General features: G+C 40.2%; 1 long non-coding RNA gene across 1 annotated transcript in view; it reads right to left on the bottom strand.

Annotated features, from left to right (window-relative positions):
- Positions 1-3,430, bottom strand: part of LOC125302929 — a 58,093-nt gene extending 54,663 nt beyond the window's left edge. The window contains exon 1 of the long non-coding RNA XR_007194986.1: positions 3,275-3,430. This is a non-coding gene — a long non-coding RNA (uncharacterized LOC125302929). The remainder of the gene's footprint in view (positions 1-3,274) is intronic.
- Positions 3,431-13,053: the final 9,623 nt, after the last annotated feature.

The raw sequence follows: 13,053 nt of genomic DNA, 5'->3' as shown, positions 1-13,053 counted from the left end.
ATATCAACACAATAGCACAGCTAGTCAGTATATTATATCATCGAAGTGTGAATACAGTCAGTTTACAGACAATGCTATTGCTAAAATAACTGCCTCCTACAGTAAGTCTTACCCTCACGCTTTCGGACACTGACAGTATGACATCTTGAGGGATCTAAATATGTTACTGATAAATATATGCATATGATTCATCTTGAAGGATCTAAATATGTTACTGATAAATATATATATGTATATAATATATAAATATATGCATACGATTCATTCAGAGACAATTTAAAATGAGTGTGTTTTTTCTGGAGTTTAGTTTTCCCTTGATTTGTTCACAATTTAAAGATTTTTGTCAATAAGCCTAATTATTTATATTATGTTTATATATATATACAGTATATATAAGTCAAATCATACATTTTGGGGGTGTTTCACACTAAATGTGGAATATCAAGAACGACTGGTGAAGCTCCCTAAACAGGATTTTGGGGACAGAAAGTAGGCCAACCTGAATACAAAGCAAGAAAAATTGCCATAACACGACTTAAAAGCGGAGCCTTCTATCCTGACAGCACAGTGAACCAGTAGATTATGAAAATCCTTCCCGAAATATATGTACAGTGTGATGACAAATATATGTACAGTGTGATGACAAATCTATGTACAGTGTGATGACAAATATATGTACAGTGTGATGACAAATATATGTACAGTGTGATGACAAATCTATGTACAGTGTGATGACAAATATATGTACAGTGTGATGACAAATATATGTACAGTGTGATGACAAATATATGTACAGTGTGATGACAAATATATGTACAGTGTGATGACAAATCTATGTACAGTGTGATGACAAATCTATGTACAGTGTGATGACAAATATATGTACAGTGTGATGACAAATATATGTACAGTGTGATGACAAATCTATGTACAGTGTGATGACAAATATATATGTACAGTGTGATGACAAATATATGTACAGTGTGATGACAAATATATGTACAGTGTGATGACAAATATATGTACAGTGTGATGACAAATCTATGTACAGTGTGATGACAAAGGATTGCTAGTGATGCACGAGAGGAAGCGGCTCTGACATCAGTGTGCCGGTGATGGCCCACGTGCCATGTAAGGGACGCTTTGTCCTTCAGCGCTGGGGAAGAGACGGCCGAGCGACGGCCTGCCAGACAGCCAGAGCCAACTGGACACTTCAGACAGAATAGTCTGCATACCATCGCTGCCCACAAGAAGAAATAAGTGGCATTCCTAATGAGCGAGCACTATGCATAACCCACCCACGCGGTGATCTTTTGCCTCCACTTTCCCATCATTGACCACAAGACAGGGCAGGACACCCCTCGGCTCGGACGCCACAGGGCCACAGACAGTCACAGCCCGTGAGCCTGAATCACAAACGTAAACACACTGTGTGTGTGTGTGTGTGTGTGTGTGTGTGTAGTAGTAGTAGTAGTAGTAGAAGGCAAGCCATAAGGTCACGCTTAGCTGATAGCCAGACATGTAGGTCAGACAACATGTATCTTTTGACTGTCTTATTCTCATATACGGTCCAAACATGTAGGTCAGACAATATGTATCTTTTGAGTGTGTCTTATTCTCATACATACGGTCCATCTGTCTGGTCTGCTCTCGGCTACACTGGCTGCCCCACTGGGAGAGAGTCTCGCTGGGAGAGGCAGCAAAGAGTGAGTTACCATCTCGTCTGACGTTACATCAAGCAGTGAACTTTGTCTAAATAACAAGCCCCATTCCCTGGCCTTGGCGGCAGCCTGGCACGCTCTGAGGCGGCATACACACAGCCTGGAGGCTCTGATGCTATCAGGCCACAGATCCTCACAGGTCCACAGTTGTCTAACAGCCCCTGGAAGCGATTGTTTGAAAGCGTGGCACTCCTCTGGGACACTGCAGACAATGACTCAGTAGTCGTTAGCATTGCATTAATTGGATGATCTGACCTAGTAGTGGAATGCAGCAGTGTGTGTGTGTGTGTGTGTGTGTGTGTGTGTGGCTTGTGTTTGGGTGTAGGAAGGCTGGGGTGCGTTGCATGGGGGGGTTAAGGAGGGGAGGCGGGAGGGAGGGAGACTCTGGATGAATGAGGCTCTGACTTGGGGGAGACAGACAGGGGGTGGGGGGGTGGGTGTGTTTTCGCTGTGTTGCAATTGTTTGGACTCAGAATGGATGTCTGAAGAAAATAGCTGCACTTTAACAGCGCTTTTTCATCTCATTAAAAGACTGAAGGACTAATGGCCCACATGATATTTATGCTGTTCAGTAACAGTCAATCATGAATGCTGCTAATGAATAATGGCTGGATGAAATACCATGTAAAATATTCCATGAGTTTGTATAAGTAAAGATGAAACAACTCAATACTCATTAATACAGTGAATTAGGCAGGAGTGATGTTTTTACAGTGACAGGGGAAATGATCAAAGCTAATCCGGATATTATTCTCCAGTATTAGAAAGTCTAAAATGCTTAAAGGAAAGTGTCCGGAGTTTGATAACGCAGCTCCGTGGGCTCATCGCAGCATATGAAACCGAACATGTGATGGAAAGTATCGAGAGCCTTGCTTAACATATTAGTCAACAATAACAACAATAGCCTCTATTTATCATAGGTGACGCAATACTACATTACATGTTATCTAAAACTAGGCTACACATCAGATCCCAGATACAAAGAGAAGCTTGATACCAGATTATATAGCCTATCTTATCTATTTACACACATGACGGACTGGACAGATATTTGATAAGTCTAGCAGATGTGGATGCACCTGTTAAGTGATAAAACGTTCCCAAAAATGTAGAATCACCCGTAGTCTACTAATTACTATAGGGCTTCTAAATTGTGTCAAAATGTTAATACTCCGTCAATATCACATTAATTATCTGTTTGAAGCACAGCTGCAGCAGTCGACAGAGCTGATGACAGAATGACAGAATGGACGATGGGACGTTTAGACCTTAAACGACTTAACATGATGAAACTAGCATGACGGCACACATTATAGGCTACACACATTGGTATGCTATTTGTATTAACTGTTGAAAGAACACTACAAGTAGGCTACTTCTACGTCCCTTAGCAGAGCCCAGGCAGCCTATCCTCATGCTGTGCGCATTTGTATTTTGACAGCTAAGACGAAGGTACCAATAACACACTCCCGTTAATTATGGGCTACAAGTATAGCAAACGCACATCGTCTAACGGGTATCACTATAAGCAGACATAATCACCAATAACTTACCAGTAAGTGTGCAGGAGCGATGACCAAAATAAGATCTGTTTCTCTCCACCTCTGTTTATCGCTGGAGTCGCCTCACGGGTAGCGCGCTTCCTCGCCTTCTCCACTAGTCCTTTCCCAGCGGCTTATCCGAGCAGCACTTTTTTTCCGCGCAGTCTCTGTGTGTGCAGTGCAGCGACGCTCTAGCGACGGATGGTGGCCGTCAGGCGATGGTCTGTCTGTATGAGCAAAATGTGTCCAATCTGAGCGGTGGTACCCTCGGCTCCTCAACGCCAATCCAAATAGAGACCAGCTGTAGCGACAGAAGGACTCCCTGAAAAAAGAAGGCTTAATGCAGTAGTACACGGAGTTAAGAAATTATCCCCTGAAAATGGACAAACCTGACTTGGCAACCATTATCATCTGCTACAATTAATATCTTCATGCCATATCCACATTCCAAATCCACCACGTTAGTTAGGCTATGTCTTTTGGAACAATGTAGGCTCAGTAGGCCAATAACATAATAGAGAGGTGCGTGTGTCTATTGTTTTCACTTGACCTTGAATTTCCTAAATGAAACATACCGACATAAAGTAAGATTTTGGTATTGTAAGGTTATCTTGAAATATATTTAGAATTGTCCAGACTTCCAAATTGTGGTTTTCATGTTGGACATTGTGGATGTTGTGCCCTGTAACAGTTGACTAAGAGTTACAGTTATTTGTAATCTCATCAGGCCATAAAATAATTGAACATTTTAGCATATTTAACATATTGCATGCAGTTAAATATACATTGACCTACATATTATCGCGGTCATATAGGTTTAGTCAGATTTTTTTTTTTTTTTTTTTTTTTTTTTTTTTTTTTTTTAGCATGCCCAAATTTCCGTCAATGATTCCCGGGACACTGAAAGACCGGGGTACACGAAACTTGGTGGACATGTAACCCCACATGGATAGCATGGAACCATCGCTTTTTCGTTTTGATCTGTAGCCCCTCCGCTGAATTGGACCCCGAAAGGAGGGTAGGGCAGACACAGTTTTCTGTGAATATCTCGAAAACCGTAGGGTTTAGGAGGACCATTTTTTTGTATGTTGATCTCAAGGGGCCATGTCAACCCATTCCATAACCACTCATTTCATGTATAGCGCCACCTAGTTAAACACAAAAAGTAAAATGAGGTGGTGTAATTGAAGGTATCTGTGACCTAACATAGTCAAAACTGCACAAAATTGGAAGTGTAGGATCATTATGACACCCTATGTATGCACGCCAAGTTTTGTGGAATTCCGTTCATGGGGGCCACACAATAAATTAATTTATGTTACTATACACCAACTGGCCTGTAGGTGGCCGGAGACAGTTTTCTGTGAATATCTCGAGAACCGTGGGGCCTAGGAGGTCCACCTTTTTTTTGTATGTTGGTCTTAAGGGGCATGTCAACCCATCCCATTACCACTTATTTCATGTATAGCGCCACCTAGTTAAAAAATTAAAAGCAAAAAATGAGGTGTTTTCATCTCAATATCTCTGGCTGACAAGGTCAAAACTGCACGAAATTAAAAGAGTAGGATCATTATGACACCCTCTGAATGCATGCCAAGTTTTGTGTACTTTCGTTCATGGGGGCCTTACAATAAAATAATTTATGTGTACATTTAGTGGCATTACACCAACAAGGATTCGGGACACTGAAAGACGGGGTACACAAAACTTGGTGAGCATGTACCCCCACATGGATAGCATGGAACCGTCATTTTCGTTTTCATCTGCAGCCCCCGCTGGACTGGACCCCAAAGGAGGGTAGGGCAGACACAGTTCTCTGTGAATCTTTTATGGTATGTTGGTCTCAAGGGCCCACATCAACCTGGCTCATAATCACTCATTTGTGATTTGCCCCCCCCCGGTAAAAAATGAAAATCAGTAGGATTAAAAGAAAGCCAAAATAAATATTCATCATCATCATCATGGCTGCATTTTCAGTATTGGCGAGAAGTAGTCGTTTGTCCACTAGATGAATGATCGTTGCAGTGAGACGTAATTTTGTTGGAAGTTAAAAGTGGGTTGGAAAAAACAATGGACGCTTCATACAAGGACTGTAATTTACCGCAGCGAACATCTAATAAGGATAGGACGATGTTCACATGAAGTGTAATTCCCATTTCTTCTTGAAGCGAAATAAATCTAAGGATGTTTTCGGACATGCTTGGTTTTACTGCAGGAATGCGTTAATCTTGTAATATCAATAAGGACCTAGGTAATGTTACCGTTAGCGTTGGTTGAGTGATGGAGGCATTTGATTGATTGCATTTGTAGAAAACTATAAATCGCGGTTATACCAAGCAAATTGATAGCAGCACTGTTTGTATCTTTCGACTGTCATTTATTGCACGTGCTACAAAATCATTCTGTGCAATGGAAGATTTACCAACGTTACACCGGTCTGATACAGTTTTGCCTATAGCCTACATGCGTGAGACTGAGGCGCCTGTTTATTTTGTTTTAAGTCGCGTGCAGGGTGTGAGAGGGGAATCGATGTGCTTTGATTACAGCTTGGTAGTTGTAGTCTGTGAAATTAAAAAGCACGTGTGTGTGAAGTATGACACCTTCATTTCATTATGGCTGCTTTAGCAAAACACCTTAAGCTACTGTGTAGTGGGTCCCATTTAGAAGTGGCTACTTCATTGGCGCTTTCCTTGACTCATGGAGCTGCTTGAATGTTATTACAACTTTTCGCCCGCGATATGACAGTTTAAGTCAGCTTGATACTGTAAGGCGTAAGCCATTGGTTTCAAAGGAGATTTTATTTGTGTCGCCAGCATAGCCTATTGACAATTTATGTTGTCAATAGGCCTACCTTATAATCCTACCTGTAGCTTAGGGAAGCTAACAACTTTCTATTAGGATCTAGTATGTTAGTTACCGTTTTGTCATAACTCCCTGATGCATTTTTGCATTTAGAATAGCCAGAGCGTGTATATCTCAATCGAAAATTAAACAATATCGGGTGCCTATGGACTAGGCTGGGTGAACCCAGCCTGATCTGCCCGCTATTTATTTTTGATTTCTTAAAAGATTGAGCTTGGTCTGATGAAAGCCAGACTAGCCATGGACCTCAGTTAAACAATGCAAGGGAACATGAATCAGCCTATATTTGCACTAACAATAACGGACAAAAGCTTTTCAACTTTGGCCCGTTAAAATGTGTATGAACAGTCTAGCGGCGCATTTCATCAAGGCCCATTTGGACATGTCAGTTATTTGCACCACTGGTTAGATGTAAAACAGCATTTCGTTTCAGACTAGGCTACTGTTACTTAATTTGTGCATTAACAATAACGTTTCAGACTACTGTTACTTAATTTGTGCATTGACAATAAAGTATTACATGAACTAAAGATGACTAAAATCTTATGTAGAAGAAGAAACATTCACAAAAAAATCCATCCATCCAAAAATGACCTTTGTTTTTGATAGCTGTTGAAAGCGGCATGGAACTGACAGAGATGTTTTTGTTTATAAATACATAAAAATAAATAAATAAATAACATTATGCTGATACCTTTTGCTTTTCCCAAATACAATGTAGCCTACAGGTGTAAGTGACCTTTCATCAATCCAGTTGCAATGGATGAACTGTGATGAACTGCCCTACTTGTGATTGTTTAGAGATTTTAAAGGTTTTATAACAATTCTACATCTTCTTTGGCTATTCTACAATCTATTCACCTTTTCAGCACCAGTAGGGTACTTTCTGTGCAGCCCGACACACACACACTCAGGCATGCCAAACAAGCATACACAAAAGTTTCAAGAGTGGGGGATGGAGTAAAATATGGAGACAAATTGAAGTGTGATTTATTTTCGCGGAACGGATGTACAGGACTGAGCGGCGGTCATATTTTGTACCGCTATGCGGTACATCTAGTTTTCATTCACATGGACAGGCCTTTCATGTGGATTGGCTTTTAATAAACATGTCAATATAATCTCTAACCCACACAGACTTACACACATTGCAATACAGACATGCTTAGATGTCAAATGGGCTAGAATAGATAGATAGAATAGATAGTGGGCACTGGTAACACAAACTACTCTAGAGGGGATATCAAACATAAGTAAACATCTACCAAACTGGTGTCGTGCCCAATAAAGTGAGATAGGCACGTGCCCACCTGGTGCCCACCCATATAGTGACATTTTAAAGTAATCCCCTCAAAGTCACAACAGTTCTAAGAATACAGTTCTATTAACTACTCACTGGAGAGCCTACCCCTAGAACTACACAGTTCCTAGAACTACACGGTTCCTAGGGGGTTTTCTGTTTGCATTCACACACTGTAGGAACTCTGAGATGGAACTCTGAGATGGCTTAACACACATTGGAAGCCCAATTATGAATGTAAAGCAATAAAACGGACAGCATTGCTATTTAGTTACTAGCTACTGAAGTTTATTGACAAACTACAAACTCATGGTATCAGGAAGTATTACAATTTTTTACAACTGTTTACACACATTTTCAAAACTCTGTTTATTATTCAAAACTTCACACACAAAACCCACAATTGCTCACACAAACTGCAAAATGCTTCAAATCTCCAGCAAAATGACACACAACATTCAAAATGTCATAAACACATCTTTAAAGCAAACATTCGCCTCACAAACACTTTTGTCATAAAATTACATTTTGGATATGTCATACACACTGTTGCTCAAAACCTAAAGCTCTTCTGTCTTTAGGCTTTATACATGTATTTCCATAGAAGAGTGAAAGTTATGGTACTGTATCTACAGAGAGAAGTTGAAATATACAGTAAAAATGCAAGCAATATTGAAACCAAAAATAGTGATTTTTCCCCAAATAATTTTCTGTTGCCAATACAGTATTTAAAAAAACAAAGCAGATGTACAGCATTTTGATGGGTTGTGTTTGAAAAATGAAATCAAGTTACTTCCTGTTACTTCCTGATTTCTGTGTGTGTCAAGTAGAAAATTGTGTGGTGTATTGCAAAATGTGTTTTAGTAAATTGAAAATTGAGTCAAACACTAAGAATTAGTGTATGGTTTTGCAGATTTGGTGTGGGGTTGTGTTGTTTGGAAGACGTGTTTAGAAGATTGTGTGACAAGCAAAGATGTGTAAACAGAATCAGCAGCTTCCATCCCTATTCTTCTCTTCTGTCCAGAAGGCAAATTGTTGCGCAACAGCAACAAGCCTCTGCAGCCTTCTCGCATAGTTTTTATGTTAAGCAAATTTAAACAAGCTGTATTATTTTTACAGATTTTTGGCACTTCTGCTGCCCTGGCCAAGTTGGCATGTGCATCAATCATAGTTCCTACAGTATTTGCAGGGAAAATACCTAACCCCAAGGTAGGAATTCAAATAGTTATAGGAACTGCAGTCAGAGGAACACTATAATCACCAGTTCCAAGCTGTCCGAATGACTGAAGAGTTCATACTGCATGTTCTAGAAACTGCCAAAAGTCCTCACAGTGCCTACTAGTATTTTTTTTGTATCCCCCATTCAAATTGTGCCCACCCAAAATGTAAGTCTCAAAGGAGGACTTTGTGCAATGGTGCAAACTCAATCATCTTCAACTTAACACTTCAAAGACCAAGGAGATGGTGGTGGATTTCCGCAGGTCTAAGCCCACTCTGCTACCAGTCCACATTGATGGGGTCAATGTGGAGGTGGTTAGCACCTACAAGTATCTGGGTCTCCACCTGGACAATAAACTGGACTGGTAAGCCAACACTGATGCACTGTACAAGAAAGGGCAGAGCAGGCTGTACTTCCTGAGGAGGCTGTGGTCCTTCAATGTGTGCAGTAAGCTCCTCAGGATGTTCTACCAGTCTGTTGTTGCCAGCGTCCTCTTCTATGCAGTAGTATGTTGGGGAGGAAGCACAAGGAAGAAGGATGTGAGGCGAATTGACAGGCTGGTAAGGAAAGCTGGCTCTGTAGTGGGAGCTGAACTGGAGTGTATCACTTCACTATCTGACAAAAGGACCCTGAACAAACTGATCAACATCTTGGACAATGAGTGTCACCCACTCCACAGCACTATTGTTAAACAGAAGAGCCTGATCAGCTGGAGACTTCGCTCACTGCCTTGCACAGCTGACAGACTGAGAAAGTCATTTGTCCCCAGGGCCATTGAACTGTTCAATGCCTCACTTAAGGGCAGAGTGCTATATTAGCACATTAGCACATATGCATAACCCCCCCTCCATGACACAGCCGAACTGTGGCCACACTTATACATTTTCTTAAATAGTTAAATATATAGATATATAGACTTTACTTTACTTTATTTCTGCATTGTTGCACTGTTGACTTACTCATTTGCACTATCACCATGACCACTATCACCATTGCACTACCACCATGACACTCATTCACACAGAGCACCTTACCATACCTTACTATGCACAGAGAATCACAGGCTCAGTCCCTGCCTCAGTCATTGCAAAAGCCTCTGATTTATTAATCACCACTATGTGGATACTGTTTTTAGAATTGATTTAGATTAAGTGTTAGTATAATTTGTATTTTTGTAATTTGTATTTTAGTATATTTTTATATATTGTATTAAGTGTTAGTATAATTTGTATTTTAGTATATTTAGCATATTCTTTATCTTCTACTGTCCTTACTGCTTAGTTGTGTTTTTATATTATATACTTTAATTACTCTTTCTGCTGTTAAAGAATGTGTTTGTGTTGTATGTATGCTGCTGAGACCTTGAATTTCCCCTGGGGATCAATAAAGTATCTATCTATCTATCTATCTATCTATCTATCTATCATAACGCCCCTGATTACAAAAGAAATTAACTGGTACAGTATAAGCTTTTTCATAGTCCTCAAAGTCAGGCCCCCAACTAGGATCGATCTCCAGGGCCCTGCATTTCTCATTTGCTCTCTATGGAGGCTCTGTGCTCTGTGGCGGGTGCGCTGAAGCCACTCAGATCCAGCTGGCAGAGGGGTCAGTTGGAGTGTCAGAGAAACAAGCCACCTTGTGGAAGTCTTCCCTTGATTTAATCGTCATTTCATTTCATAAACCAGACTGCTCTCTGTGATACACATCCTCTGAGGCACAGCCCATAAAATGGAAGCTGGAATCAAATCCCCTACCCCTTCCCTCTCTCTCTCTCTCTCTCTCTCTATAACCCATTGGCTTGTACTGCTTGACTGAAACACTAGGTCAAATAGATAGTGATCAGGAGGATATATGAAAACAACACAGAAAGTGAGCAGCTGTCGGTTGCAACGCTAGAAATGCTCTGAAGGGCCCGACTGGCCCAACTGTTCCCAGACCCCAGCAACCTCAAATATCACACCAATTTATGATGTGTCGGCAATTCATGGCCAAGCCCCCCAGGCAACACTCATTATCAACTGCAAGGAATCCTGGGATAGACTTCCATACTCGGCCCTGTGCTACAATAGGAAGTGTGGTAATTGTGATTGGGTTTAATCTCAGACTGCCTCGAGTCATGTCTGTGTTTTTGTTTGAATCCAATTAAAATATACATTTTGTCCTTGACACGCATATTACCCCAAACACATTTTCTCAGCAATTTTTGAGAAGTTCAAATTTTGTGGACACATGGATGGCTAAATACAGGACTATTTTATAATTGGTCCCCAATTCATTTTGCATAGTGAACTCAATTTAAGAGTGACATCCTTTATTCCGGTACATTCTAATTCAGGTAATTTTTTATTTTTTATAAAAAAAAACTAATAATAGTCAAATAATAATAGTCAAGTATGTGGCATCTCCATTATTTGTGGAAGATAACAGACATGTTTTGGACAAATTTCATCTCTTTTTAAAAGTGTCTATAGTTTAAAAAGCTAAAGCAAAAAACAATTTTATTTCAACCCAAATATAAACGGTGATCAACCCAGAACAGAGCTTCACAGTTTAGATGGGTTGAGTGACACTAATCACTACTGTATTTTAAGAACCTGTAACAGATTTGATCATTTGTCAGCAGTTTTGCATATTCAGCTGCTGGATTTATTTTACCAAATAAAAGCAAATAAAAATGTTAGTAACAGAGTTGTAAGGGTGATCATTGTGTGTTACCAAACATACAAGGAGAAGGGTCTGGATACTTTATTACATTTGGAGATCTGCTTAGAAACAATCAAATTAAATTCCTTTTGAAATGTTTATTTTGAAATAAAACAGTGTAAAAAACAGTGTAAAAATGTAAATGTGCTTATCAGTTAGCTAGAACACAGCTAATGTGGGGAAACACCATAAATAATTAATAATAATAATAATAATTAATAATAATTACTTGGCAGTACATTACACTTGCAAGCATCACATTACATGTATTGTATTGAGCATAATCTCAGTTTTAACTAATGGCAAGGGCTGTGGGTTGCTGCTGTAACAGTTGAGTTAAACATTGCATCATTATTTAGCTGTTCCCTAATGTGAAGTGGACCAGAAGACAAACCAACAGCAGGTGATGACACATGTGATCCAGAACGAGGCCCTGTGGGGTCTGGCTGGAGCCTCCCCATTAAAGGCCTAGTCAGCCATTAAATAGCTTGATGCTTTACTGAGTGCCATCACTGCTGAACAATGACCTAATGAGGAGGACCACATGGCATAATAAGAGACTTAAACAATAGGACTTCACTGACTGGATAAAGCCAGATAATGTTCTCACAATCTACCATACTGACAGCACATCCACTTCAGATAGAAAATGTATAATTTTAAGTTAGGCTATTTAAAAGATGACAACAGACAATCAACAGACATTCTCCAGAAACCAATTAAGCCTTGAATGAATGAGAACATTCAGTCCAAATGAACTCCTGGCACTGAGGAATTGAGCACTAGACAAAGCATAAGCAGGCTTACATAAGAGAGATACAGATCAGACTGGAGTGGACCTGCTGGAGAGTCTCCGTCTCCTGCCTGCTTCACCTCGTCATATCCACTCACTAAAACAACTATCTGAAAGGATACGCAGTAGCATAGCCAGCAATAACCACATTTACCCGTGAGTGAGGGTCTTCAACTAGAACTTTGTGATAAATTGGGCTACATGCTGAAGCACACTAATGTAATGGAAGATTCCGAGTGGCCACTTCTCTGAAATAGATTTTTATCTGAAGCGGTTGGGAATGTCACAAAGGTTTCCATGACAGCACTCAAACCACTTTTGATTGACAACTAAACCCAAAATGGGCCAGAAAATCTCTCCTTTCATGAGCCCCTTCAAAAGGACCCTTCAACAAATATTTCAAAGCATCTAAAACAATGTTTAAACCATAAAAAATGGCACTCTTTTCACTAGGATGATATATTAGTTTTGACCGTGTGTTTAATTCATTGGTCTTCATCAATACTGACCGTAGGCATTGGTCTTCATCAAATAGTGACCCTTGGCAATCTAATCACTGTATGCCTGGCTTCTGTGAATGCAGTGTTTGGAACAAAAACTTCAAAAGATAAGATACACTCTTGAAAAGTTCTACCTGGAAGTCCAAATCAGATGTCTGATGCTGCAGTTTGCTACGGAACAACTCGGCAGATCGATGGAATCTAGCAGGAGAGAGAGAGAGACTGCACTCCTCAAATAGTTTCATTCCAAGCGCTCACAGAACGCCTGTGTGTTCTGCCTCATTATTTCTCCCCATATGGATTGCAGCACTTAAGTCAATACAGCACACACACACACACACACACACACAGTCCCTGCAACATTGCTGCAATACTGCCAGGGCAGCACTTAGAGCCAATCAGCAAGAGTGCTTT

This window comes from Alosa alosa, chromosome 11 (genome assembly GCF_017589495.1).
Source record: "Alosa alosa isolate M-15738 ecotype Scorff River chromosome 11, AALO_Geno_1.1, whole genome shotgun sequence".
Taxonomy (NCBI): domain Eukaryota; kingdom Metazoa; phylum Chordata; class Actinopteri; order Clupeiformes; family Clupeidae; genus Alosa; species Alosa alosa.
The sequence above is the reverse complement of the archived record's forward strand: the minus strand, read 5'-3'. Positions and strand labels throughout refer to the sequence as shown.